We start from the raw sequence: 26794 nt of genomic DNA on the forward strand, positions 1-26794 counted from the left end.
TGTCAGGAACAAAAAGAAATGAGCTCATGACGCCCATATTGATCTCACTTCATTGGCTCCCAATTAAAGCATGCATCGAACACAAATCAATGACCATCATTCATAAAATTCTAAACAATGATCATCAAGGACTAAATGGCTTAAACATAATCCCCCCAGAATCCTCAAAGAAACCTACGTTCAAACAACTCAGGATGCTTAAACATCCCCTCCATCAGAGATGTGCATCTAGTAACAACAAGAGAAAGAGCCTTTTCCATTGCCTCCCCTAAATTTTGGAGCTCCCTATCTAAAGATCTGAGAACTCAACCCAACCTCAAAATGTTCAAAAAAGACCTAAAAACACTGTTTCACAAATTCTACACTGACCTTCATACTTCTGAACATCCTAACTCCCAATCGAACTTTCATCCAAAAACCTCAAAATAACTTCTCTCCAACCAGAACAATCAATCCATCCTCCTCCCACATAATGATACTTTCTGGACTTGAAATGTTTAACCTCTGTTTAATATGCACATTGTTCTACTTTTTCCACAATTGTTAAGAGAATTACAATTTAAATTTTGTAAACCGTTATGATGGCTTTACCGAATGACGGTATATAAAACTCAACAAATAAATAAATGTATATTTAACTTGACTAAATTGTAAGCTTTATAAACAGGGACTGTCTTCTATATGTATCTGTATAGTGCTGCATACATCTACTAGAACTAACTGTAGTAGGAATAGTAGTAGAGGTAGTAGTATAGAGCCTCCTTGGATCCTAAGAGTAAACCAAATTAGTTTACTGCCTACTTTTATCTGGGCTAAATCCGCTACTGACTTCATGAAGGCAGTTGGCTCTGAAAAGCCAACTTATAAAAAGCCAGTACAAAGGCAGAGCTGACAATTTATTTGCAAACTAGTCATAATTATCCATAACTGAAGGATAAGTTAAAAATATGCTTCTAAGAAAGAGCAATCAGTAAGGAATTCTGAGAAAACAGTAATAAAAGCATGCAATAATTCAAGTAAATAAATCAATAAAACTCACAGTACCATACAAGTTGTTACCAGCAAGACAGCAGTTTAAGAAGCAATGAGGCACAGCTTTCCTCCATTAGAAAGCAAAGAACTGATATACAACTGAGAATACCCTGCAACCTGCTGTTTTTCAACAGAAAATCTCACAAGTCACTAAACATCTGTAAACAAGGCCAATCATTTTCCACAATGCATAAAGAACCTGCTCTCTCATAGAACCTCTCCTTTTTAGCATTTTCATACTAAAAAGCATTTTACATTTACAGCAAGAATTGAGTAATAAGAAAGTAAGGACTGCAATGGTTCAATCATAAGTTTCTGGGTTCTCAGGGACTACGTAGGGAGGTTGAACAAAGATATAAACATACTGAACAGACAAGGCAGATCAATTAACTTAAAAAGTGTAAAATGTCTATGAAGTAATAAAATCAGAAGATTAATATATTAAAAATCTTAAAACACGGAGAGTAACAAAAAATGCAATTACAATTGCTGAAATATAGTACAATAAATAAAATCAATTACAAAACATAATACAAAATTACAACAAATAAAACCAAAACCAAAAATAAAGTAACATGCATCAATATTAAACAGCCATATCATCATAAACAAATTCAGCACTCAAACTTATACAATTATTTAAAAGTCAGAACAGTCAAATAAAATCAAGGCTACTAATGGCCCATAAAGAGAAAAAGCATCAAATGAACAAAAGCTTTCTTAAGCAACCAATTTTACAATTTTCCAAAAATGCAAATAATCCTGGCAAGTCCTAGCTTCTGATGGCAAACCATTCCATATTGTAGAACCTGCAGAATAAAGGACCTATTCATGTCACAAAAACTGACAATACTGAGAGAATGGATGCTTCTGTGATAACACCTCCCAGGATCTTGCATCACACCAGTGTGTCCCGATATACCTGTTGACAACCACTGCACTAGAAAATCTTCAGTTATTCTGGCTCTCTAAGCCGTCTAGATCTGTATTGTACCATACCTTATGCTACTCCATAGACTACCATTATAAGCCGCCTCTAATTTCTAATTCTTCTTATACCCCTTTCCTTAATATGCCCTCTCCTTTCGTGTTTCCCTACGCTTATTGTAAACTAAAATGTTAATGTAACAGGAATTTAAATTTGATGGTAATCCAACTCGAAATTAGTTTGTAAAGATTCAATATCAAATGTATTTATGTTTATAAACAAAGATGGGTCCTTAAGTTTGCTTCCTTTAATTGCTTATTGAATTATCTAACAAAAAATGCGCTAGAAGTGTTCACCTGTTGAAAAAGGAAGAAGATCATTAACAGCTTGCCTCTGTTCTGGAAAGCAATCAAGCATTCAGCTTCCTAACACTGCATTAAAGGAAGGCAGTCTTGGGATCAAGCTATCTAGAAAACAGTAACTGTCCAGAATGGCACTGTGCTAGCAGAGTGGCCCATAGCAACTTTGTAAAGGGATTAAAATAAGTCCATTATTTTAAAAATCTGTAATTTGTATGTATAAAGGTTTCATTGCTTACTTATAGCACCTCCATTTCTCTTTAGCCACTCCTGGCTGAAATATTTTGCAGTAGAAAACTTTGGTCCATGAAAGGACTACATAAAGAAAGCAACATTCCAGCTCAGACACTTGAAAATGGATCACAGAATTCATGTCTCCAACATGCATATGCCCAATAACTGCATTTCAAAACTAGTGATCCTAACCTCCAGACCATGGCTTCACAGTCTCTCTCGGCACAGCCCCAGGCTTCTCATAGATGAAAGGAATCTTTGGTTTATTTACTAAAAGGAATTTATTATCTGGCTGGAGAGGTTCAGAGAGATTTAGTGGAGAGTTTTGGGGTGTGACTCCCCCATGAAGATGGTCTGCTATAGCTGTACATTAACTCCTGCCGTCACTTAAGATGTGGAATTTTGCTTAATCTTTCAGAAGCCAGGATGACCCTGCCTCCTGTTAATTATTTTTGCTAACTTATTAAAACAGGTTTCTGAATTGTCCTCTTGTAGGTCAGCCTTTTTATCTGACCTATTTTGGCTTATTTACTCTTTTTAAATCCATTTTTTGAGAGCCTTGGTTCCCCCTTCAATGAAGAATTGGGGAGTCTCTGTGTAAAGTCAGATCAAGGGCTAGGGAAGATCCTGCTGCTTTCTCTCTCACCCTTCAGTGGATAGATCAGTCAGTGACCCAATACAGAGGAGTTTCACTTTTGAGTTGCTTTTCCTCAATGCCTATCTACTCATTTGGGAGACAAGGAAGTTTTTCCACCCTTCCTCTCTTGTTTGTTTTTTCCCCTTTTTTGAATCAAAGTCAGTTTTTGTTCTTTTGGAACTGGGTGCCCTCTGGTACCAGGACCCTAGTTTCCAGTAAACAAGAGGTGGTGCCTTTCACCTAGGAAGAGAGCATGAAGAGTGGAAGTTTCATCCAGGTGGAATGGATTCCTGTCCATTACCAGAGCGAAGGAGTGGTATTTATTTGAGAATTTTTCACTATTGCATGTAAAATCTTAGGGAATCCATGAACACACACAACAGTTGGACTTGAGAAATATATTTAATTACTTAACTTATATCAGAGCTGACCATCCCCAACACTGGTCCAGTGTTTTGAAATAACCATTTCTTCATCAGGAGTAATGAGAAATTACTACTTACCTGATCATTTCCTTTTCTCTAATGAAGACAGGTTAATCCACAACCAGTGGGTTACGCACCTCTACCAGCAGATGGAGACAGAGCAAAGCTGACATCACGTTATATATCCCTGCTCTGACATCAGCCCACCAGTATTCTCTGCAAAAGCCAATTGTGGACAAACTAACAATACTTAATTATAACCATTAACAGACAACCACTCAAGCACTCAGTAACAGGAAACACAGAGCTCAGTCAAATTAGTGTAAAAACACTAATCTGGGGACTGAAACAACATCAGTTATCCCCGGAATACAGCCACTCAGGAAGACAAGAGAACCACAAACTGGCAGCCAAGGATGGGAAGATGGATTAACCTGTCTTCATTAGAGAAAAGGAAATTATCAGGTAAATAGTAATTTCTCAGCATTCAGACAGGTTAATCCACAACCAGTGGGATGAACCCAAGCTACTCCCAAAAAGGGTGGGAGGCTGCCCGCAGTCCGACCTACACCCCACACACAAAGGCTGATCCTCCCAGGCCTGCACATCCATTCGGTAATACCTGGAAAATGTAAGGAAGACCCTGTTGCCGCTCGGCAAATTTTGATGGGAGACAACAATAGAAGCTCTACTCATGACACTGAGCCTTAGTGGAATGAGCCCTAACCTGCTTAGGTAACGGCTGCTCAGCAGCTGCATTCACAGCCATGATAACTTCCTTAATCCCGAGGGCTATTGTAGCCCATGACGCCAGCTCAACTTGTACTCCCACCATGGAGCACAAACAGCCGGTCGGTCTTCCTAAGAGGTCTAGAAACCTCCAAATAAGAACATAAGAAATTGCCATGCTGGGTCAGACCACAGGCCAATCAGGATGAAATAGCCATGCTGTTTGGGCAACGTCATCCAATAGTGCTCTCGCAAATGTTTCCCCTGAAGGCAAAGCTTCGATCTGCTGTGCCTGCGTGGCTCTGTGTGCAGCACATCATCGGTCTTCTCGGTGCTTACGAAAGCTAGACAGGAGCACCGTGATTGGAAAGGCTAGAACAGACATATCCATGGAGGAGGGAGGGTACGCATGGCTAATTCACCCTACCTAGGGAAAACACCATTTACGGTAAGCAAACTTGCTTTTTTTCGTCGATAAGCAGGCTGAATTAGCTATGCTGTTTGGGAGTCCCAAATTCCGATAAAAGAAAAACTGAATGGAAGGGCGAAAGGACGAGGGGTGGATAATCTGTGTTAACAAGCCACCTTCCCGTTCTTTGCCTGACTTTTGTGAATGTATCTTTTTTTTTTTTTCCTTTTACCCAGGTTCCCCGGTGGGCATCTCTTTCTGGCCAAACACACTTGACAAACACTGCATGACCTACTCCACTATCTGAAGCTGCCAGTTGGTCCAGGCAGTAGTGAGAGGTGAAGGTACAGATAGATGACCATGTAGCCGCTCTACAGATATCCTCAATTGGTACATTCCGAAGATGAGCCATGGAGGACGCTGTAGCTCGCACCTGATGCTCTTTGACGGATCCTGTCAATGGTGAATGTGCAGACTTATGGCAGAACTGAGCGCTCTCTCTGATCCAGATGGAAATTGTCCCTTGGAGACTACCACACCCAGTGAGCTGGGATTAAACGAGACAAACTATGAACGCCAGAGAGGCTGTGTTCTTTGTTCATAGTAAGCTAAAGTTCTTTTACAGTCCAAAGAGTGTAGCAGATTCTCTCTCTCTTATTACTGTGTGGTTTAGAAAAAAGATAGGAAGGGATACAACTTGATTGATGTGAAAAGCTGATACCGCTTTCAGAAGGAATTTAGGGTGTGTTCTGAGCACCACTTTGTCATGATAAAATTGCAAGTAGAGTTAGAAGTGCACCAAGGCTTGGCGTTCGCTCACTCGTCGAGCCAAGGTGATAGCCATAAGGAATTCCACCTTCCAAGTGAGGAATTTCAGAGGGACGGATTTGTAGGGGCTTGAAGGGATCCTTCATGATAGCAGACAAAACCAATGTTCAAATCTCAGGTAGTGGAGGTTTCCTGATGGAAGGATGAAGGTTAAGACGACCTCTCATGAAGCAAGGCACTAATGAATGGGAAACCAACCGAGGAATCCTTGTCCCTCTCATGGTAAGTGATTATAGCACTTAAATGGACCCTTACCAACAACATGGCCAGACCCGATTCTGAGAGATGAAGAAGGTAACTAAGAAGTCCCCTCAGTGACGAAGAAAAGGGGCTAATGTTCTTATCTTGAAATCACTGGGCATATCTTTTCCATTTGAAGGAATAACTCCATCTAATTGAAGGTTTCCTTGCTGCTACAATAATGCACTGAATGCTTGGTGAGAAAGCTAACTCTTGCAAGATCTTGTGTTCAACAACCAGGCTGTTAGGTGGAGAGAAGCGTGGAGAGGGTGAAAAAAAGAGCCCCCTTCTTGCGTTAAATCTGGTTCTCGAACGAGAAAGATGAGGTGGTCCTCTGAATACTGCACCAGATACGCAAACCAAGGCTGTCTTGGCCAAACTGGGGCTAATAGAATCATTTGAGCCCTATCTTGAAGCAACTTTTGAACTGTTCTGGAGATCAAAGGAATCAGCGGAAAAGCGTACAGTTGGCCAGTCGACCACGAGAGGAGAAAGGCATCCTGCATCTTCCTGAAGCGGCCGGGACGGATTGAACAGAAGTCCACCACTTTGCGGTTTTCCTCGGTGGCAAAGAAGTCCAAGCACGACTGACTCCATTGTAGGAAGATCTTGGCGACTATCGACTGGGGCAGATTTTAAAACATACACATGCGGCGTACAAACGTACGCCCGATTATATAACATGCTTGCGCAGCCACGTGCATGTTATAAAATCAGGGGTCAGCGCGCGCAAGGGGGTGCACAATTGTGCATTTGCATGCGCGTCAAGCCACACTGCCTTCCTCCGTCCCCTACCCCCCACCCCACCTTCACTTCCCTTAACTCTCCCGCCCCCAATCGCTAAGCTAAACCCCCCTAAAAAATGTAACTTACCCAGTTACGCCTGCCGACCAATGGCCGGCCTGTGATCTCGGGCACAGCAGCAAATGGCCGCTGTGCCTGGAGGCTCCGGCCCATCCCCAGACCACCCAGCCCCTTTTTTCAAGCCCCGGGATTTACACGCATCCCGGGACCTTTTGAAAATAAGCCCGGCATGCGTAGGGCTTTGAAAATCTGCCCCTGTGTGTGAGAAACTATATGAATGCCCAATGCCAGGTGTCCCAGGAGTACAAGCAACTGGAGCACTGTGATCACCGATCTGAAAAGCAGTTCTGTACAGAGAAGACAAATTCTTTCAAATCTTTCTCGTGGGAGGAAGGCACAAGAACGGATTGATTCTATCCTTGCTCCAATGAATTGCAGTATTTGGGTCAGTTTGAGTACCAACTTCTCGTAGTTGATGAGGAATCTCAGAGAAGAGACAGCTGAGGGGGGGATATAATAGAGGTGTTTAAAGTCATGAGAGGTCTAGAATGAGTAAATGTGAATCGGTTATTTACTCTTTCAGATAATAGAAGGACAAGGGGGCACTCCATGAAGTTAGCATGTAGAACATTTAAAAATAATCGGAGAAAGTTCTTTTTCACTCAATGCACAATTAAACTCTGGAATTTGTTGCCAGGGGATGTGGTACTGCAGTTAGTATAACTGGGATTAAAAAAGCTTTAGATACGTTCTTGGAGAAGAACTCCATTACCTGCTATTAATCAAGTTGACTTAGAAAATAGCCACTGCTGTTACTAGCATGGGATATACTTAGTTTTTGGGTACTTGCAGTCTGGATTGTCCACTGTTGGAAACAGGAGGCTGGGCTTGATGGACCCTTGGTCTTACCTAGTATGGCAATTTCTTATGTTCTTATGAGACTCCAGGCACATGATAGTTGTCTTTAAGTGTGCCTGTAGTGAAGACCTGTTGGGGAAAACTATTAGCCAGTCATCTAGATAGAGAAAAGCTTGGATTCCCTGTTGTCTTAGATGAGCCACTACCACAGCCAAACACTTGGTGAAAACTCTCAGAGCTGAGGAAAGGCCAAAGGGTAGGACCTTGTATTGATAGTGGGTCAAGGCCACCTGGAAAAATAGAAATTGCTAACAGAAGGGGTGTATCAGAATGTGTGTGCAACCATCTTTTGAGATCCAGAGAGCACTTCCAATCGTTCTCCTGAATGAACGGAAGGACTAGCTTGAGGGAAGTCATCTTGAATTTCTCTTTCTGAATGTGCTTGTTGAGCAAACGTAGGTCCAGAATAGGTCAAAATCCCCCCCAACTACTTCGGAATAAGGAAATACTGGGAGTGATAGCCGATGTTTGGGCACTGGTCAGATGGTTTGTTGATGGAGCAGAGTTTGAATCTCCTGCTCCAGCAGACAGTTGAGAAACATCCCTCAAGTGGCCGGCACGGTAGGGAAGAGAGGGCGTGACACTAAAGTCCAGACAATACCCCTCACTTACAATCTTTAGGACCCACTGATCTGAGGAGATTCAACCCCACTCTGAGGAAAAATGTATCCTGCCTGACAAGTGAGGCTGTGGCTGGGTTATCCTCAAAAAAGACTGAGGAGGCTTTTGAACTGATGGTTGAAGGGCTTCTGGTTACGGTTCCTCCTGCTTGCTCTTGGTTGAGACAACTGAAGCTGCATACAAAGTTGTTGGAACTGCTGATAAAGCTGAGTCCTGAAGGGTTGAAACTGTTTGAAACACCTCCTTTGATAATAAAGACTTGCCTCGAGAACCTTATGAGAAGGCAGAGCCGATGGTTCAACCAGAACTTCAGAATCCCGAAGACTTCTTCCAGAGGGTCCGGGAATTTCCAGACTTCCTCCTCCAGCACTGTACCCAGCTTTTCAACAAACTCCAAATAGGTTAAATCCTCTGGGGGAGAAGAGTGATCAGTTGGTTCTTCTGGCAGGTCAGAAGGAATACCCATCGAGCTGGAAGGCAAAATATTTGGTGGAGATTCAGGCTGAATCGACTGAGGGGACAGCTGAGGGTCAATTCTGCCCATCTGGAGTGCGGGACACTGGTGCTTCCGGAAAAGTCAGGCACGGTCAGGAAGCCCTTCACCACTGGGACCCAGAATATGTGGTAGCAGGAGTCCAGGATACCAAGAAGAGAATAGATTCCCTATGTTCTTAGAAATCCGATGTTGGCTTAGAGGTGTGTTTGAAAGATGCCACTGATTCTTTTGTGCTATAACTGGAGAATGTTTCCCACTAGGGCAAACAGCTACAGACAAGATGTCTGAGAAATGCTGAGCCAGGATCCAGGAGCCCTTTCCCAGAAGAGCCATCTTGTCCCATGGAGATAGTTCTTCCTGAAGAATGAAACACTGTAGATGGGAACGATTGGATAAGCCTGAATACACTGTATGGTCTCCTTGGATGGACGATGACCTGGAACTAAGTGACAATGGCTTAGAAGGAGAAACCCAAGGGGGTTGTGACAATATGTCCAAGATTGGGTCCACATGACTTGTGGGAGACAGGAATACCGGTTCCAATCTCTTTTTCTTGGTATGAGGACTTTGGGTGTCCTGGGATTCTCTCCGCCTATGAGAAGTAGACTTCCTCTTACCGGTGCTCTTGGACGATGCATGCACAGAGGAAACTGGATTGTGCGTCATGAGGACATCATGCGTGGTAGAACGCATGGTGTGCATCGATGCGCCATATGCTTTGGAGTGTGCAGTGAGTTGTGTTAAATCCTCCGTTGCCCAGCACCGGCTTCAACGTCCACGCCGATGCGCTGTGGTATGATCTCTTTTACGGAACGACTCCTTCAACACCAGCGTGGCTGCGTCACAAAGGCGATGAGAGTCCGACGCAGAAGGCTGGTCAGTATGACACTACGAGGCTTTCGCCAGTGCCATAGACACCCTGGTGCCCACATCAGAAATGAGCTGACCCTGCAGATCTCGATTTGGCCTTGGGCAGTGCAGAAGCAACCTTTTCACCCAAAAGCTTATGTTTGGAAATAGGCCTCGCCTGTGGCTCCATGGAGGACGCTCTCCAGTGGATCTCATGGGACATAGATTTAGGTCCAGGTGAAGAATGAGTCGAGCGCCACAGAGAGGATGCGTAAGTCTCAGAGCAGGACTCCTTTGTCCCGGAGAAAGGCTATCTTCTCTGCTCACTGTCTGCATGCCCGGGAGAGCATTCGGCTGCAGTCCCTGCACGATGCCTGGTCGTGGTCCAGGCCAAGGCACAGACAGCAATAGCTGTGATTGTCAGTGACAGACATTTCGTGTCCGCACTCACAATACTTGAAGCCAAGCTTTTTGGACATTCCAGTAGCACTGAAAAATGCTGTTGTAGGATCGCTTGCGTGAAACAAGATTGAAAAAAAGAAAAAAAAAAACAGAAAAATCCCTTGATGTGAGGAAACAATGAGGAGGAAAAACATACACGTCCATGCTCGAGCGTGGGAAAAAACAAAGCACAGAGACCAATGACGAACTGCGCATGGGAAGAGCCGCACAGGCACAGCAGATCGAAGCTTTGCCTTGAGGAGGAAAGTCTGCAAGAGCACCAGATGACATCACCCAAACAGCATGGCTAATTCAGCCTGCTTATCGACGGAAAATCCTCTCTCTCCTTTTCTCATTTTTTTTTTAAACAAGCAATCCCAGTAGGGAAATGCACATCCACCACTGCTGGAGACTGAGAATAGTGGCGGACTGTCAGAGCAGGGGTATATATACCGTGGCATCAGCTTTGCTCCATCTGCTGGTAGAGGTGCATAACCCACTGGTTGTGGATTAATCTGCTGAACACTGATTATCTAAGATGTCCAATGGTTACTATATATATATATATATATATATATATATACACACACCTAGTATAAAGTTCCGAATGATGACTCCTATAGGAATAGAATATTTCTTAGTTGTTCTCCAGAGTTCTCCTCTTTTTTGCTGCAGGTTTGCTAAAACTCAAAAACATTGTTGAGCAGTTGTGTCTTTGCAGATTCCTTCTGTCAAATGTTAGACTGACATCAAGGCTGTTTCGGCATATTAGCTCCTTAGAGAAGGCTTGCTTGTCGGCATCTACATGCTTCCTCTGTCTTTTTGAGATGCCCTGTTAACAACAATGACAACAGCAAAGAGTAGGACCCAAGAAACAAAGCGGAAGCCGATCCAAATTGCTGATAAGCGAAGAAACAAAGGTGATTGGTGTAAAATTAGCCTTTATTGGAATAAGCCCGACTCTGGCCGAGTTTCGCTCCCACAGGAGCTGCCTCAGGGGCTGTTGAGAACAAAAAATCTCAGTGTTCAGCAGGTTAATCCACAACCAGTGGGTTATGCATGTCATTAAAATATATGCACACCATTTGATTTATCTGATTCATTATATATGTACAGTTGTATCACTCACATTTTTGTCATTGTGTACATAACCTTTGTTTCATTACATATGCACATAGTCATTTTTGCTTTATTTACACTTATGTGACATATGTATGTGTATTTTATTTTAAGTGTTAAGAGAGATTTTTTGTTCTCAACAGCCCCTGAGGGAGCTCCTGTGGGAGCGAAACTCGGCCAGAGTCGGGCTTATTCCAATAAAGGCTACTTTTACACCAATCACCTTTACTTCTTCGCTTAACAGCAAAGAGTAGACACCAGCACAAGCAAGCCTTGCCTTCAGAGCTAATATGCCAAAACAGGACTTATGTCAGTTTACAGTTTGACAGAAGTAATCAGCAAGGACACAACAGTTCAACAACACCATTGGGTTGTAGCAGACCTGCAGCAATAAAGAGAACATTTAATGTATACAACCAAGAGACATTATTTGGGACTTTATTATAAGTACATATGTAACCACTGGACATCTTATATAATCCAAGTTACTCCGATGAAGAAATGTTATTTTGAAACACTGTACCATAAGCGATATAAGTTAAGTAATTAAATATATTTCTCAAGTCCAACTATTGTGTTTCTCCAAAGATTCCACTACCATTTTACATGCAATAGTGAAAAATTCTCAAATACCAAGACAGTGCACATGTACATGCAACAGTGAAAATTATCAAAGAAACATATACCTAGATGTTGTATATTCATCAAAACCAAGTGATTAAAATTTGCCATGAACCAGACATAAAAGCACAGGAAATTATGTTTGCTGTCTGTAGCATAATTCTGATGGTCTTTATTAATTTACAATCATCCACCATAATATATTTACATTGCTTGAAATCTGCACGTGATTGCTTTTGCTTAACATGTTATTCATACTTCACTTGATATTTGCCTCTTTTCCAGTACTTAGCATAAAACAAAACCATTTAACGATACCAACCCAAGAAAAACACTTATATCTGTAAAAGGATAACCTTACAGGATAATGTACTCCTATGGGAATATTGAGAAGAGAAGAAGATTGTGCTGTTGGCTGAAGAGGCTTGGCGAGTATTGCTTTGGGAAATTTTAGGAAAGGTAGGGAAAGGTGAAATATTGGGGTATATTCTTTAGTATGTGTTCCTAAAATAAAAAGCTATCATAAGGTAGGTAATTCTAGTGTCTTACTTTCCCTCCCTCCTTGAGCTCATTCTTTGATTTTACAGGCAAGAGAGACTATCACATTAAAAATCAATCAGGATTTTATCTAAAACACAGGATTGCACCAGCCCTCATCAGGAGTTTAATTATCCCCTTACAAGTACTACCAGATTAACAGCAAGTGCACCACATAAATTTAAAGGATTCTAATTTACTCATCCCTAATCCCTTAGCAACCTAAACTTGGCTAAGAAATAAAAAATATTAAGATGAAGGCAACAGTCCAGCAGTGAGATAGGGGCCTTCCAGTCTTTTGCACAGTGTCACATGTATGATTTTTTATCAGCTGGTGAGAAGTTGTATGTGTGCACCCAGAGTCCGATCTTTAGAGGCTAAAGTGGCAGACCTGGAGAAGTTTAGGCAGACAGCGAAGTATATAGAGGAAACCTTAAGGGACATAGCAGGCCAGTCTGGCAGCCCTGGTGTTGCCTTGGAACAGGTAGGTCACAGGGTCAGAAAGCATCACCCTGGTGTAGCAGGACATGATCCTGTAGCAAAGACCTGCTCTTCAGGTGATGCATTATACTCTCGCACGGAGGATCAGACTCCCAGGGCTACTGCCCAGAAGGGAAGGGCTAGGGTAGCCAACATAATTGGTGATTTGACTGTTAGAAATGAAGATAGCTAGCTAAGTGGCTGGTGGACATGAGGATTGCTTGGTAACTTGCCTGCCTGGTGTGAAGGTGGCGGATCTCATGTATCACCTAGAAAGAATTTTAGACAGTGTTAGGGAGGAGCCAGCTGTCATGGTACATGTGGGCACCATCATAGGTCGGAGTGGGAGGGAAGCTCTGGAAGCCAAACTTAGGATTTTAGGTAGAAAGTAAAAATCCAGAACCTCCAGGGTAGCATTCTCTGAAAGGCTCCCTGTTCCATGCGCAGGTCTGCAGAGGCAGGCAAAGTTCTGGAGTCTCAATACATGGAAGAGAATGGTGCAAGGAAGAGGAATTCAGTTTTGCAAGGAACTGGGCAACAGGGGAATCTTTCCTGAAAGAACAGGCTCCACTTTAACCAGGGTGGACCAGGCTGCTAGTGCTCACCTTTAAAAAGGAGATAGAGCAACTTTTAAATTAGAGCAAGGGGGAAAGTCGATCATCGCTCAGCAGTGCATGGTTTGGAGGGCAGTATCTTTGAAATATACAAATGAAACAGGAGTTACGGCAGCCCAAAAGAGAGGTTCAAATAAAAGCAAAAGTAGTCCATGTGTCTATAAGTAAAAAAGATATCCGAGTTAAAAGATTCCAAATTATCCCTGTCAACTGATAAGCAGGTTGTTAATACAAAAAACATACTTTGAAATGTCTATATGCCAAAGCCAGAAGTCTAAGTAGTAAATTTGAGAGTTAAGAGTGTTAGCACTGAATAAAGAGGTAGATATAACTGGCATTTCAGAAACCTAGGACATAATGGGTTAAACATACATTATTGTGTGAGCATATTTGTACACAAAACTCCTTGCTGCATGGGCTATAACATTTGTGCAAAAGAAAAACGTGCACACAACAGAGAATTAAACTGCCGAACACATCTTATTACATCAGCCCTTAGATTTGTGAGCCCTCTAGGGATAGGGAAATACCTACAGTACCTGAATGTAATCCAGTTTGAAGTGTCATGAAAAGCAGAATATACATTTTTTTAATTAAGTTAAAAAAAAAAAAGAAGTTAAATTCTATGATCACAGTGTGATTTAAATAGTAGTCCTGCGGGAATTCTGTGCTATTGTGGAGTGCAGAATTTGCACAGAATTCCCATTTTCTTCACAGAATTTGGCAATTCTGCACAGAAAATGGCAGAGGAGACCCTAGCATGCCATGAACAGAACACGCGAAGATGAAGGCCCGGTGTGCCGTTCGCAGCAAAAATGAAGGCCCCCGGTGCCGCAGGATGTGCGACATTCGCAGTGAAAATGAAGGCCCCCGGTGTCGCGGGACACGCGCCATGTGCTGCGAACAGAGTATGCTCCATTCACAGCAAAGATGAAGGTCCCGGTGAGAGTGAATGTGTGTGTGTGTGAGAGGAGAGGGAGAGGGGCGTGAGAGCAGAGGGAGTGAGAGAGAGCATGGGAGGTGAGGGGGGGGATGCTTGAGTGTGGGTGCCAGAGAGAGAGAGAGAGAGAGAGAGAGCCCATATCAGGAGATTGTGAAGGAGTGTGTATGTGTGTGAGAGACTGGGAGCTGGTGTATATGAAAAAGGGATTGTGTGTATGTGAGGGTACTAGCCTGTGTGATGGCATTGTGTATGTATGAGAGAGAGCCTGTGGGAAGGGGTGCATGAGAGAGACATAGGTAGCCTGTGTGAGGATGTATGTGTTAGAGAGAAAGGGAGCTTGTGTGGGTGTGTATGCAAGAGAGAGGGACCCTGTATGAGGGGATGTGTGTGCGCGAGAAAGTGAAGAAGCCTGTATGAGGGTGTGTGAATGTGTATTAGAGAGAGGGAGCATGTGTGAGGGGCAGAACTGAGAATGGGGTCAAACTCTGGGACTGGCGATAGAGTGGAAGGGGTTGAGCCTAGAGGTGAAGGGGAGAGATACTGACAGGTAGAAGAGTTGGAGCCTGAGAGGGCAAAGTGGCCAGGGGAGTAGGGAGAGCGAGTGGAAGTGTCACTCTTACAGTGAATTTCTAGGGAAATTCTGCATCTCTAAGTAATAACTTTTTTCTGTATTAATTTAAAATGTAATTACTTAAAAGACTGTCATGTAAATTGTGTTATTTGACCAATATAAAGTTTGCAGAATTTTTTTATTTTTTTTGCGCAGAATTCCCCCAGGAGTAAAATAGCTACCATTACTAATGAGCCTTCTAGAGCCCCTATAATAAATGGCAGATACTACTGCTAAATAAGCACCTGCATTTCTGCCAAGATTTCTAGTTATTGCTGTACTTAGTCTGCCAGATAGACCCAGCTTTTAGTCAGTTCTACCACAGAGCCTGAATGAGCAGAGGGTGCCAAACTAGGCCAACTGGCATGACACAATACTGATGATTGGGAAAGTAGTGTTTGGATGGGGAATCGAGATGGTTAAAGCACCTAGAGTAAGGACAGGAGTCAGAGCGCTGAACAGATAAATTAGTTGTGGGACAGCAAGATAATCCAGTTCCAGATAGAGGTTTGCAAACATATTACTAGCCCAGGACAGGAGAATGAGTACAGTTACACAAGTTGGACGATTAATCAAAAATCTGTGTGTTCACAGCATACACCTCACTACAGCAATCTGGTCTTATCTCTCCCCAAGACCTTTCCATACCAAAGTCAACTCTCAACTAGAAAATCTTTTTGGAGCCTTTATTGGGGGGGGGATGTCTCAGAACCAACATCAGGGAATATTTCTTCACAGAGATGCTTGGAATACCCTTCTGGAAGAGGCGGTGTGGACAAAAACAATAAATGAATTCAAAAGGGCATAGGATAAACACTGCAGATCGCTAGAGGCTGGAAAGGAAGTAAAGAGTACATGGGGGTAACCTGCATAGAGCAGCAGCAGTTACAACCCCTAACAGAAGGCATGGAGATTACTACCCTTAATAGCTTTGATGCTTTTGACACTACTGCAACATCCCTCTCTGCTTTGATGGGCAAGCAGGGGAGGGGGGGCGTGGAAGGGGAATTTAATTAAGACGACAACCAATGCTGGGCCTTGACTTTTACAATCCAAAGTACTGATACACAGACATTAAGGAAAAAGCACAGGCGTGCTTTTACAACCAAGTCCAAAAGCAAAGCACGTTCAAGCAGAATTTTCTGAATTATCAAGAAAGCTGCTTGCCCCATAAAAATGTTGCTAACAGTAATTTTAATATAGGTTTAACACCTGTTTGGTTTTGATTTTAATTATTAATAGAAACCTTGGGGTAACCTGCACACAGCAGCAGTTACTACCATAAGAAACTTGCTGGGCAGACTGAATGAACCATTTGGTCTTTTTCAGCCATCATTATTATATTACATAGGATAACTATACACATGAAATTCACAGATCCCATATTCACCAGGTAAAATGCACAGTGCAGCAGATACTGGCATAAACTTGCTGGGCAGACTGGGTGGATCATTTGGTCTTTTTTCTGCCGTCATTTCTATGTTTCTAGGTGATCTCAATTCCTGTTAAGTACACCCCTCAGAAAAAGGATTACAGCAGGGAAAGCTGCTTCTCACGCCTTTCCATAACAACTAGGGTGGCTATTGACATCACTAGAATACAGGATACTTCCTTGGTAAAAAAAAAAAAATAAAATAAAATAAAATATATATATATATATATATATATATCAAACATTACCACATTTAAAAGAGCAACCTCCTCTTTGGCAATCAGGCCAACAGCAAGAGGCCACAGTAAATCCACAATCCCAACCTCTGCAGCTGCTATTCCTCCCCTCCTCCCTGTCCTAGAAGCACACATTTCACCATGGCCCTATCCTGACGGCCTGCCACTTATTCTGCTCCAAGAAACTAGGGGGGATGATAAAAAGGAAATTAAGAGAAAGGGGACAATTTAGAGGAAACTGAAAGGGAAGATGAAGAAGAATCAAAGGGACTGAGAGCAATCCAAAGAGGGGGGGGGGGGGGAATGAAAAGGAAACAGATGAGGAGAAAGTAGTGAGGATCCTTGAAGGGGGGTAGGACAAGCTGGGCAGGAACCTTGTGGGAGGAAGGAGGAATAGATGAGCAGGAAGTTTGTTGAGGGGTAAGGTTAGAGGCCAAGATGGGGAGGAGCCTTGTGGGGGAGGCCAAAATGGGGAGGAGCCTTGTGGGGGAGGCCAAAATGGGGAGGAGCCTTGTCGGGGAAGCCAAAATGGGGAAAAACCTGGGGGAAGACAAAGGGAAATGGAAAAGGCTATGTGAAAAGTAACAGAAGGAAAAGGAGAGGAGCAGAAGGAAAGAATGGTAGGGAATTGACCGTGCTCTCTGCACTCTCTCCCCTCCCCCATATCTATCCATTTGTGTCCTACAGAAAATATAGCAGAATTTCTTTTTCCGTGCATGGCCAGATTGTGCATTCCGTTTAGCCAGGACATTGGACATTTCTTTAAAACAAAACAGGACCCTGAGCACGCAACTCACATTCCAGGGTTTCTCCCGGGTCTTCTTCAAGGTGAGAGCAATCTCCTCCCCAGCTCAGCGAGCTGCTCTCTCACCCGGATGCCACCTTCCCTCCTCCAGAGCACAAAGCGAAACCGCCGCCGGCCGGCCTCGGGTGCGCGCGCCGCCAGGTGTGTGAGGGGGAGGAGCACGGCGCACGCGCGCGCCAGAGGGAAGGGGGGTGGAGTCCGGCACTGGCGGTGTAGCGGGAGGAGTGGATGGTACACAGGGAGACGGGCGACTGGGCCATTCTCTCCAAAGTAGTGTCTCGGAGTAGTTTACGCCCCTAAATCAAACACATGAGCGCGTGCAACTGCCAAAGTGCGAGAAGGCGGGGCTTAAAGCCCGTACTTCTGGCGGTCTCCAATCACAGCAAGGGACACTATTGGAACCTGTTTCCCCCAGCCAAGAGCAGAGCGCGTGCACGACTTATATTGCCACACCTCCGGCTCCTTTTTCCTGGGAGCATTCGGCATAGTGAATCACGCCCCTAACGCGCCCTCTGGAGACACAGCCGCTTCCTCATTCCAATCCTGGGAGCGGGAATGAGAGAGGATTGCCGGGGAGGAAGGTGAAGAATAGTGAGGAGAGTAGGGCCATGCAGGAAAGTAAAAGACAGTGAGGAGAGTACTGAAGGAGGAGGATAGCGACTCGTGCACTGGGGGAGGAAGGTGAAAAATAGTAAGGAAAGTTCTGAGGCAGCTGGGGAGAAGAGTGTGACGGGAGTACTGCCGAGGAGAAAGGTAAAGAATAGTGAAGAGGAAAAGAGGACACTGAGGAGAGAGCACAGTGAGGCGTGCACTAGGGGAGAAAGGTAAAGAATAGTGAGAAGAATGAGAAAACTGGTGAGGAAGAGGTTAGTACTGCTAGGGAGGAAGATAAAGGAGGTGAGGAGGAGAGAGAGTGCAGAGGAAAAGGAAGTGGACACGTGCAAGGTGTTGCATATAGGGAAAAATAACCCTTGCTGTAGTTACACGATGTTAGGTTCCATATTAGGAGCTACCACCCAGGAAAAAGATCTAGACATCATAGTGGATAATACTTTAAAATCGTCGGCTCAGTGTGCTGCAGCAGTCAACAAAAGCAAACAATGTTAGGAATTATTAGCAAGGGAATGGTTAATAAAATGGAAAATGTCATAATGCTCCAGGTTGAGACCGCACCTTGGATTTTGTGTACAATTAGGGTCGCCCCATCTAAAAAAAAAATAGAGTTGAGATGGAGAAGGTATAGAGAAGGGCAACCAAAATGATAAAGGAGATGGAACAGCTCCCCTATGAGGAAAGGCTGAAGAGGTTAGGGCTGTTCAGCTTGGAGAAGAGACGGCCAAGGTGGGATATGATAGAGATCTTTAAGATCATGAGAGGTCTTGAACAAGTAGATGTGAATCGGTTATTTACACTTTCGAATAATAGAATGACTAGGGGGCATTCCATGAAGTTAGCAAGTAGCACATTTAAGACTAATCAGAGAAAATTCTTTTTCACTCTGCACAATTAAGCTCTGGACTTTGTTGCCAGAGGATGTGGTTAGTGCAATTAATGTAGCTGGGTTCAAAAAAACGTTTGGATAAGTTATTGGAGGAGAAGTCCATTAACGGCTATTAATCAAGTTTACTTAGGGAATAGCCACTGCTATTAATTGCATCAATAGCATGGGATCTTCTTAGTGTTTGGGTACTTGCCAGGTTCTTATGGCCTGGTTTGGCCTCTGTTGGAAACAGGTTGCTGGGCTTGATGGACCCTTGGTCCATGGCAATTTCTTATGTTCTTATGAAGGACAGGGAAGCGAGTGAACAAGGAAAGAAAACAGTGGGTGAGAAGGAAGGATTGGGAGGAAAGGGGAGAAAATGGGGGAAGAACAGGGAGGAGATTACTGCAGGGGAAGGACGGTAAGGAGACCTTTGGGAGAAGGAGAGTGGAGGAACATGGAGCAGAGTACTGGGGAGAAAGGACAGTAGGAGTACAAGGAGGAGGGTAGTGGGGAAGGACAGGAGAGTAATGTGTGGGAGGAGAGTAGTAGGGGAAAGGAAGGAAGAACAGGGAGGAGAGTAGTGGGCTGAGGAGGAATGGGAAGGGGGAACATGGAGAAAAGTAAGGAGGAGAAACAAGTACAGTAGTGGGAAAGGAAGGATGGAAAAAATGTATTAGGAAGGACCGTAAGGATAGCACGGAAGAGGGCTGAGGCAAAAAAGTACTGAGGAGGGGAGTGCTTGGGGTGGGAGTTGGAAGGGGGATTTTTGTTTGTAGATCACAAACCTGCCAATGGACGCGCGTTTTCCCTTACCCCTTATTCAGTAAGGGGCGGAAAACGCGCGTCCAACCCGCCAAACCTAAGGGGTAGATTTTAAAAAAGAGCGCGATCGCGTACTTTTGTTCGCGCAGCAGGCGCGAACAAAAGTACGCTAGATTTTATAAGATACGCGCATAGCCGCGCGTATCTTATAAAATCCTGGATCGGCGTGCGCAAGGCTGCCGATTTTGGACAATGCATCACCTGGAGAGCAGGTCCTTGCTACAGGATCCTTTCCTGCTGCATCAGGTTGATGATTTCCAATCATGAGACCTTCTTCCTCCAAGGCAGCACCAGGGCTGCCAGTCTGAAGTTGGGAGTTGGCTACTATGTCCCTGAAGGTCTCATCTATATACCTCTCTGTCTGCCTCAGCTCCTCCAGGTCTGCCACTCTAGCCTCCAAAGATCGGACTCGTTCTCTGAGAGCCAGGAGCTCTTTGCATCGCATGCATATGTACAATTTCTCACCGGTGGGTAAAAAATCATGCACGTGACACTCGATGCAAAAAAAAAGTCAATGCAAAATAAAATGACTACTACTACTGCTGGATAATATTTCATTTTATAAGTTTATTTATTTAACCAAATGGGTTTTTTTAAATCATCTTTCCAGCGGAGCATACAGGGCAATGTACAAAGAGCAAATTTTAAAAGCTGATTTAAAAATCAGCATATTTCACCTATATTTTTGTTTTTATAAGGGCTAATTTCATACACACTGGGGCCCAGGGCAGAATGAGAAGTAAGGACTAGCCAATGACATTATTCAGGTTTACTACTGGGGCCCCAGGCAATTGCCCTTTCCCCTTCCCTCCCCAAAAACAAGCACTCGAGAAGGGAAGGAACAGATCAAAATGCCAGCAGAGCAATTATTGTATGCTTCCACAATTTTCAAGAAAAACAAGATCATTTTGCATTTTTTTTTCATTTATTATATTTATGTTTTTCAAGCACTTCAAATGAGGATTACTTGCAGGTATTGTAGGTTTTTCCCTGTCTCCAGAGGTCTCACAAGCTAAGTTTTTTGTACATGAGGCGATGGAAGGTGAAGTGGCTTGCCCAAGGTCACAAAGAGCTGATAATTAAAGTGAGATGGCATGAATATTTGCAGATTAGGCAAACTAGGCAATCACCTAGAGCGCTTCATCATGGGGATGGAGGAAATTCACAGGAGAAGGCCTGGGGCCACTGACAGAACCCATTACACTAGCAGCTGAAGAATGCAGGAGCTGCCATCACTAGATAAAACTGGGGGGGGGGGGGGGGGGGGGGCAATAATGAAGGTTGCCTAGGGTGGCAAATGCCCTAGCACTGGCCCTGTCTGTATACTTGACTAAGAAGATAGAGTTTTAAACATCTAACTACTTGTTTGAAAAATTTAAGAAGATCAAGTTCTGATTAAGCATCCCTTTTTCTTTGAACTTCCAATTTAGATCAATAAAGTAATACATCACCACTCTTGAGGAATTCCAACCAATAAAAAGCTTGATGCAAGAAAACTAGATATTGAGTTTGTTGACCCTTGAACCAAGGCAGGGTTGACGCAACCTGCAAGGAAGAGCCCAAAGATAGCAGAGGCCCAACTGGAGCTTCGCCTTTTCCAGCCCATGTTCCCCCCTCTGGTTGAACCTTTCGGTTCTGGCGCCTTTGCTAATGATGGCAAGATCCATCGAGGTAGCTGGTTTGGAGTAAGCAAGGGTGAGGCATATCCGGTGGCAGATGGTGTGTAAGAGTATCCAGGAGTCAGGCAGTGGTCGGCAGGCAGCATTCAAGAATTGTCCAGGAGTCAGGCTGAGGAAAATACCGGGTATCTGACCGAAGAAAATGGCGGGACTGATAGGCAGGGCAGGAAGGTAAGGAGATATCAGGCAGGCAACATGGGAGGCAGAGAAGAACTGAAGACATGGGAACTGGAGAACGAAAATACTGGAACTGGAGAATGAAAACAGGGAGCGCTTGGACCAAAGACAGGAAACTCTGTGACAACATGTACTACTAGTAAATAGAAAGACTTGTTGCAAAGGCGTGAAGTTAAAGGTCTGATAGGCCTTTTATAGGCCTAGCTGTGTGAGGTCATGGATCCATGCTGTGGGACCTTTCCCACCCTGGGTCCTTTAAATGTTGCAGCATCAGCCGCACACGTGCCTATGGGAGGTGCAGCGGCAGGAAGTCTGCAGTATTCAGCCATGGGGCAGGCTGATGGCATGTTACCGTGAAGAGGAGCAAAGCCAGGCATGGGAGAGAGCAGTGTCCACCACAGGAGCGTCTTGCGGCCAGGGCCCATCCAGTGAAGTGAGGGTGGCGGTTCACAGGATTAGCCCACGACCACTGAACGAAAGTGCCTCCCTTCTTAAAGCTCCTCCCTGAGGCTCTAAGTTTCTTTGAGTAATGCTTTTGGAACTCCTTTAAAAGATTGTGGTTCAGGATATTGGAGTCTGGCTTCCAGAAATTTTATTCTGGACCATAGTCCTTCTAAGAGATGAGATATTCGATTTTTCTGCTCCATTACAGGAGTCTAAGATCTCTTTGATTTCATATGCAATTTCTCAGTTGATTATTGTGTCCTGTGGTTTGGGTAGGCCCCTAGAGGGCCAGTGGCTTAAGTAATGAAACATGAAAGATGTTATGTATCTTAAGCATATGTGGTAGTTTCAGCTGATAGGTGATGGGCTCCAGTTGTCAGAATATAGAGAAAGGTCCAATGTCGCGTGGGGCCAAATGCATGAAGGAACCTGCAGGTGTGGATACAGAGTGCTTAGCTTCACTCTCTCTCCCACCTTAAAATGGGGTGCTGGACGGGGGGAAGTGACATCACCAACCGGGATGGCAGCTTAAACTCGGAGCTCCCGACCCCGCTCAAACCATCCATCTACATCGCAGCGCTTTTTAAGCTTAAATTTTGATTGTCGCTGCTTTTCCTGCATGAGAGACAAGACAATTATGGAAGGGAGCGGCGATGAAGGCCAAGATAGCGCTGATCAGCAAGGCCCAGAGGACCAACAATCGCATACTGACCTCTTTAACACACCGATGTTCCCACCAGAGCAGAATTTAGAAAGTGGTTCACAAATCTCCGCAAAGATATTAAGTCCTATTGTCAAGAGATGCTTGAACATATGGAGGAGATTCACGAGGAAATGGCCTCAATGGGACACAGAATAGATGATTTGGACTGCCGCCTGGACTCTCAGATGAAGGCATCTAATAATGTAAAGGCAATCTGCTTAGACCTGCAGGAAGACAACCAGAACCTGAAAGTCAAACTAGCTGATCTGGAAAATCGTGCACGACGGAGTAACTTGCGCTTCAGGGGGTTCAAAGAATCACCAGATAAAGAGGACTGTAATGTCCTAATAATTTGATTCTGCAAACATCTTCTCTCCTCCACCCAAACCAACGAGACCTCAGAACTACCGGACATTGTGCTAGACAGAGCTCATAGAGCTCTCTGTGCCTCCATGGTGAATCGAAGCCGCAATATTGTTGTTTGCTTCCATAGCTTCACAATTAAAGAGAAGGTTGCACAGGCAGCCAAAAAACAGGCCACTTGGCAATGGGAGGATCAGGAGATTGCTGTTTTCTCTGACTTATCTCAAGCAAACTTACAAAATCGACAGGTGCTAAAAGAAGTTACATCCTTTTTGATAAAAGATAACATCAGATACCGCTGGCTGCATCCATTTGGTTTGTCTCTTAACTTATATGGAACTACGCATAAAATATATACGCCAGCCGATGCCCTATCTATTTTGGCTTCACATGGCTTCTCGACCACAGCAACGACTGCCAAACTTCCTAAACTCACTTCATCCAGAACCGCGCAGCCATGTTGGCTGCGCGTGGGTAAGTGCAACAGTCTCCTTTGCCGCCACTCTGGAGCCTCATCAGCTGCTAAGGGCAGAACATAACTGTTTGTTTCTTGTGGACTGTTAAGTGAGTTACTTTGGTTCATTTTCTTAGCGAGGTCAATCTAATTTTAGTAGACTGAACTTTCAGCCACCTGCCTCTATTGTCTTAAGCACCTTAATTTATAACCAGCCAACAAAATGGCTTATTTTTATTTTCGGTTTCTGATGCCTATCATGCTATTTAGATGTCTGGGCGCGGTCGGGCTCCATCCCGATGTTGATAACCGCTCTCCCTGTTCTGGCTGTAGTGTGGGCCTGCAAAGGGGATATGCAGGCCAAGTTACTTGGGCTGGGGGTCTTGTCATCTGGGGGTTTAGCTGCCTTCAATGTAGTTTTTCTTGCTTCTCATTTTTGCAACACATTTTCTTTGCTTTTATGTGCATGGGTATATCAGGTGATTCACCATGTTTCTATGTGCCTCCTGAATATTGCGGGCCAATCAAGCACGAGTGTGTGTTCCATATCCCATGGGGATGTTTAGAGATTTAAGGGGAACCCCATATGAGTAAAACAGAAGAATTATCTTGCCAATTTTTTAACACCTAGATGCCACAATGCCACCCCTTCGTATTACATCCATTATTGTTAAGGGTTTAAATTCCCCATACAAACGAAAACTTATGCTCCGGGAGATGGACACTTAGGGGCAGATTTTAAAAGCCCTGCGCGCATAAATCCAGCCGGATGTACACGCGCAGGGGACTGGCCGCCTATGTTGCATAGGTCGCCGTCGCGCGCAAGTCCCGGGGCTTTCCTTGGGGGGCATGTCGGGGCGGTGCGGCATTCGGGGGCGTTCCGTGGGCGGGGCTGTGGGCGTGGTGCCGGCCCAGGAGCGGGGCTGAGGCCTCCAAACCAGCCCCTGGGCCGGGGAATGGCATGCCGGCAGCCCGCCAGTGCACGCAAATTACACCTGCCTCGGGCAGGCGTAACTTTCTTAACAAAGGTACGGGGGATTTAGTTAGGGCTGGGGGGTGGGTTAGGTAGGGGAAGGGAGGGAACGGAGGCAGGCTGCTCGGCTTGGCGTGCGCAGGTTGCAAAATTGTGCATCCCCCTGCGCGCGCCGACCCTGGATTTTATAACATGCGCGCGGCAGCACGTGCATGTTAGAAAATCAGGCGTAGATTTGTTCGCGCCGGGTTGCGCGAACAAATCTACGCCCGCGCATAACTTTAAAAATCTACCCCTTAGTGAACGGCATAACCTATACCATAGTTAACATATATGCCCCTAATAAAGAACAAGCCACCTTTTTCCAGAAACGTCACCAACTGATACTACAACACCATAAAGGACATTTATTAATAGGTGGTAATTTTAACATAACTTTATCTCCTAACCTTGATACATCAAAAGGTACTTCAACTTTAGCTAAACTTCATGTAACTAAGTTGAGGGCCATTATAGAGGACTTCCAATTATTAGACCTATGGCGCCACCGCTTCCCAGCTTCTCGCATGTATACCTTCAACTCAGCAGTCCATGATTCTTATTCAAGAATTGACTATTTTTTAGTTAATAAATCCTTATTAGACAATGTGTTGGGTGCAGAAATAGGCATAATTACATAGTCAGACCATTCCCCTATCTCTATAGATATTATTTTCGACTACTATGACCAGGAGAAAAAACTTTTGGCATCTCAATGACTCATTGTTGCAAGACTTAGATTACAATAATAACACTCTCATTAAAGAATTTTTCCATCACATTGAGAGCTCAGTTTATTCCCCAGTCATAGTATGAGATAATTTTAAGGCCTACATCGGGGGGTGTTTATCTCACAAGCTTCTTTTTTAAAGAAATAGCGGGATAAGAAAGGATGATCCTCACTACCTGGGATCGCCTCTCCCTTTCCTAGTTGGGTAAGATTGCCATGATCAAGATGAATATCTTACCTAGGTTTTATATTTCTTTCAAACCCTCCCCATTCCAATATCTGCCACTCTCCTAAAATCATGGCAAAAAAACTTTCTAGATTTACCTGGAAGCAACGACCCCCAGGGTGGCCCACTCAGTTCTGTATCAGTCTAAACTAAATGGAGGTCAAAGTGTTCCTAACCTGGTATGGTACTACGCTGCAGCCCAGTTACAACCCATTGTGGAATAGCACAATTCAACAGTCATCAAGCAGTGGTTGCAGATAGAGCAGTATTGGGTGCCTGACATGCCTTTACCTGCCACTCATTGGCAACCTTGCCACACATGGCGACACCCGACAGAATGGGCCCCTACCACCCAACATACCTTAACTGTTTGGCATACTTGGGAAAAATAATCTGGTAGGGAACTCCCATTATTTTCAATCTTCATACTTATTCTATAACTCCCATTTCACTCCTTGCTTGCCCGCCGGCGCATTCAAAAATTGGAAAGCTAAGGGGATCACTTGTATAGAGCCTCTTAATATCTCTCACAGATACCCTTCTCAAGGGACTTGACAAGGGCCAGTCATACCTTCTAGCCATGCTAGACATTTTCGCTGCATTTGACACGGTCAATCATAACATACTAATTGACCGCCTCTCCGAAATAGGTAAATCCGGAATTGCCCTCAGCTGGTTTAAATCCTTCCTCAGTAACAGACACTACAAGGTTAAAATTGGCAAACATGAATCTAACCCCCATCAACCTGACCCGTGGGGTCCCCCAAGGCTCCTCCCTCTCCCCAACACTCTTCAATGTTTACCTACTACCCCTGTGCCAACTCCTCGCTAAACTCAGTCTAATGCACTACATCTACGCCGATGATGTCCAAATACTCATCCCCATCACGGAATCCCTACCTAAAGTTCTCAAGACCTGGGACAACTGTCTCACCTCCATCAACAAACTCTTAACTTACCTCAATCTAGCCCTAAACACCACAAAAACAGAGCTACTTCTCATTTCCCCAGACCACCACAACTTCCTCCCCTCTGACCAACCCTCTCCCTTTCCCCAGCACATCAGAGATTTAGGTGTCTCTCTGGACAGCCACTTGAACTTAAAAAAATTATCAATAACACTACTAAAGACTGCTTCTACAAATTGCAGGTCCTCAAGAAACTTAGACCCCTCCTCCACCACCATGATTTCTGAACTGTCCTCCAAGCCACTTTATTCAGCAAGATTGATTATTGCAATTCCTTACTTTTAGGCCTTCCCGTAATTTCCATCAAACCCCTCCAAATGCTGCAAAACTCAGCAGCTAGAATCCTCATCAACTCCTGCAGAATAGATCATATTACGCCAATCCTC

At 44.3% G+C, this 26794-nt stretch overlaps 1 protein-coding gene across 3 annotated transcripts in view; it reads right to left on the minus strand.

The window, feature by feature from the left end:
• Positions 1–26794, minus strand: part of DLG3 (discs large MAGUK scaffold protein 3) — a 507232-nt gene that overhangs the window by 295881 nt on the left and 184557 nt on the right. The window contains exon 1 of one of the 3 annotated variants that reach the window (XM_029607250.1): positions 17340–17635. The exons of the other annotated variants lie outside the window; for them this stretch is intronic. The gene's annotated coding sequence lies outside the window, so the exon portion shown is untranslated. Of the gene's footprint in view, positions 1–17339; positions 17636–26794 lie in introns of those variants that run through there. 3 annotated transcript variants of the gene reach the window in all.

Source organism: Rhinatrema bivittatum, chromosome 6, assembly GCF_901001135.1.
Source record: "Rhinatrema bivittatum chromosome 6, aRhiBiv1.1, whole genome shotgun sequence".
NCBI classification, from domain to species: Eukaryota; Metazoa; Chordata; class Amphibia; order Gymnophiona; family Rhinatrematidae; genus Rhinatrema; species Rhinatrema bivittatum.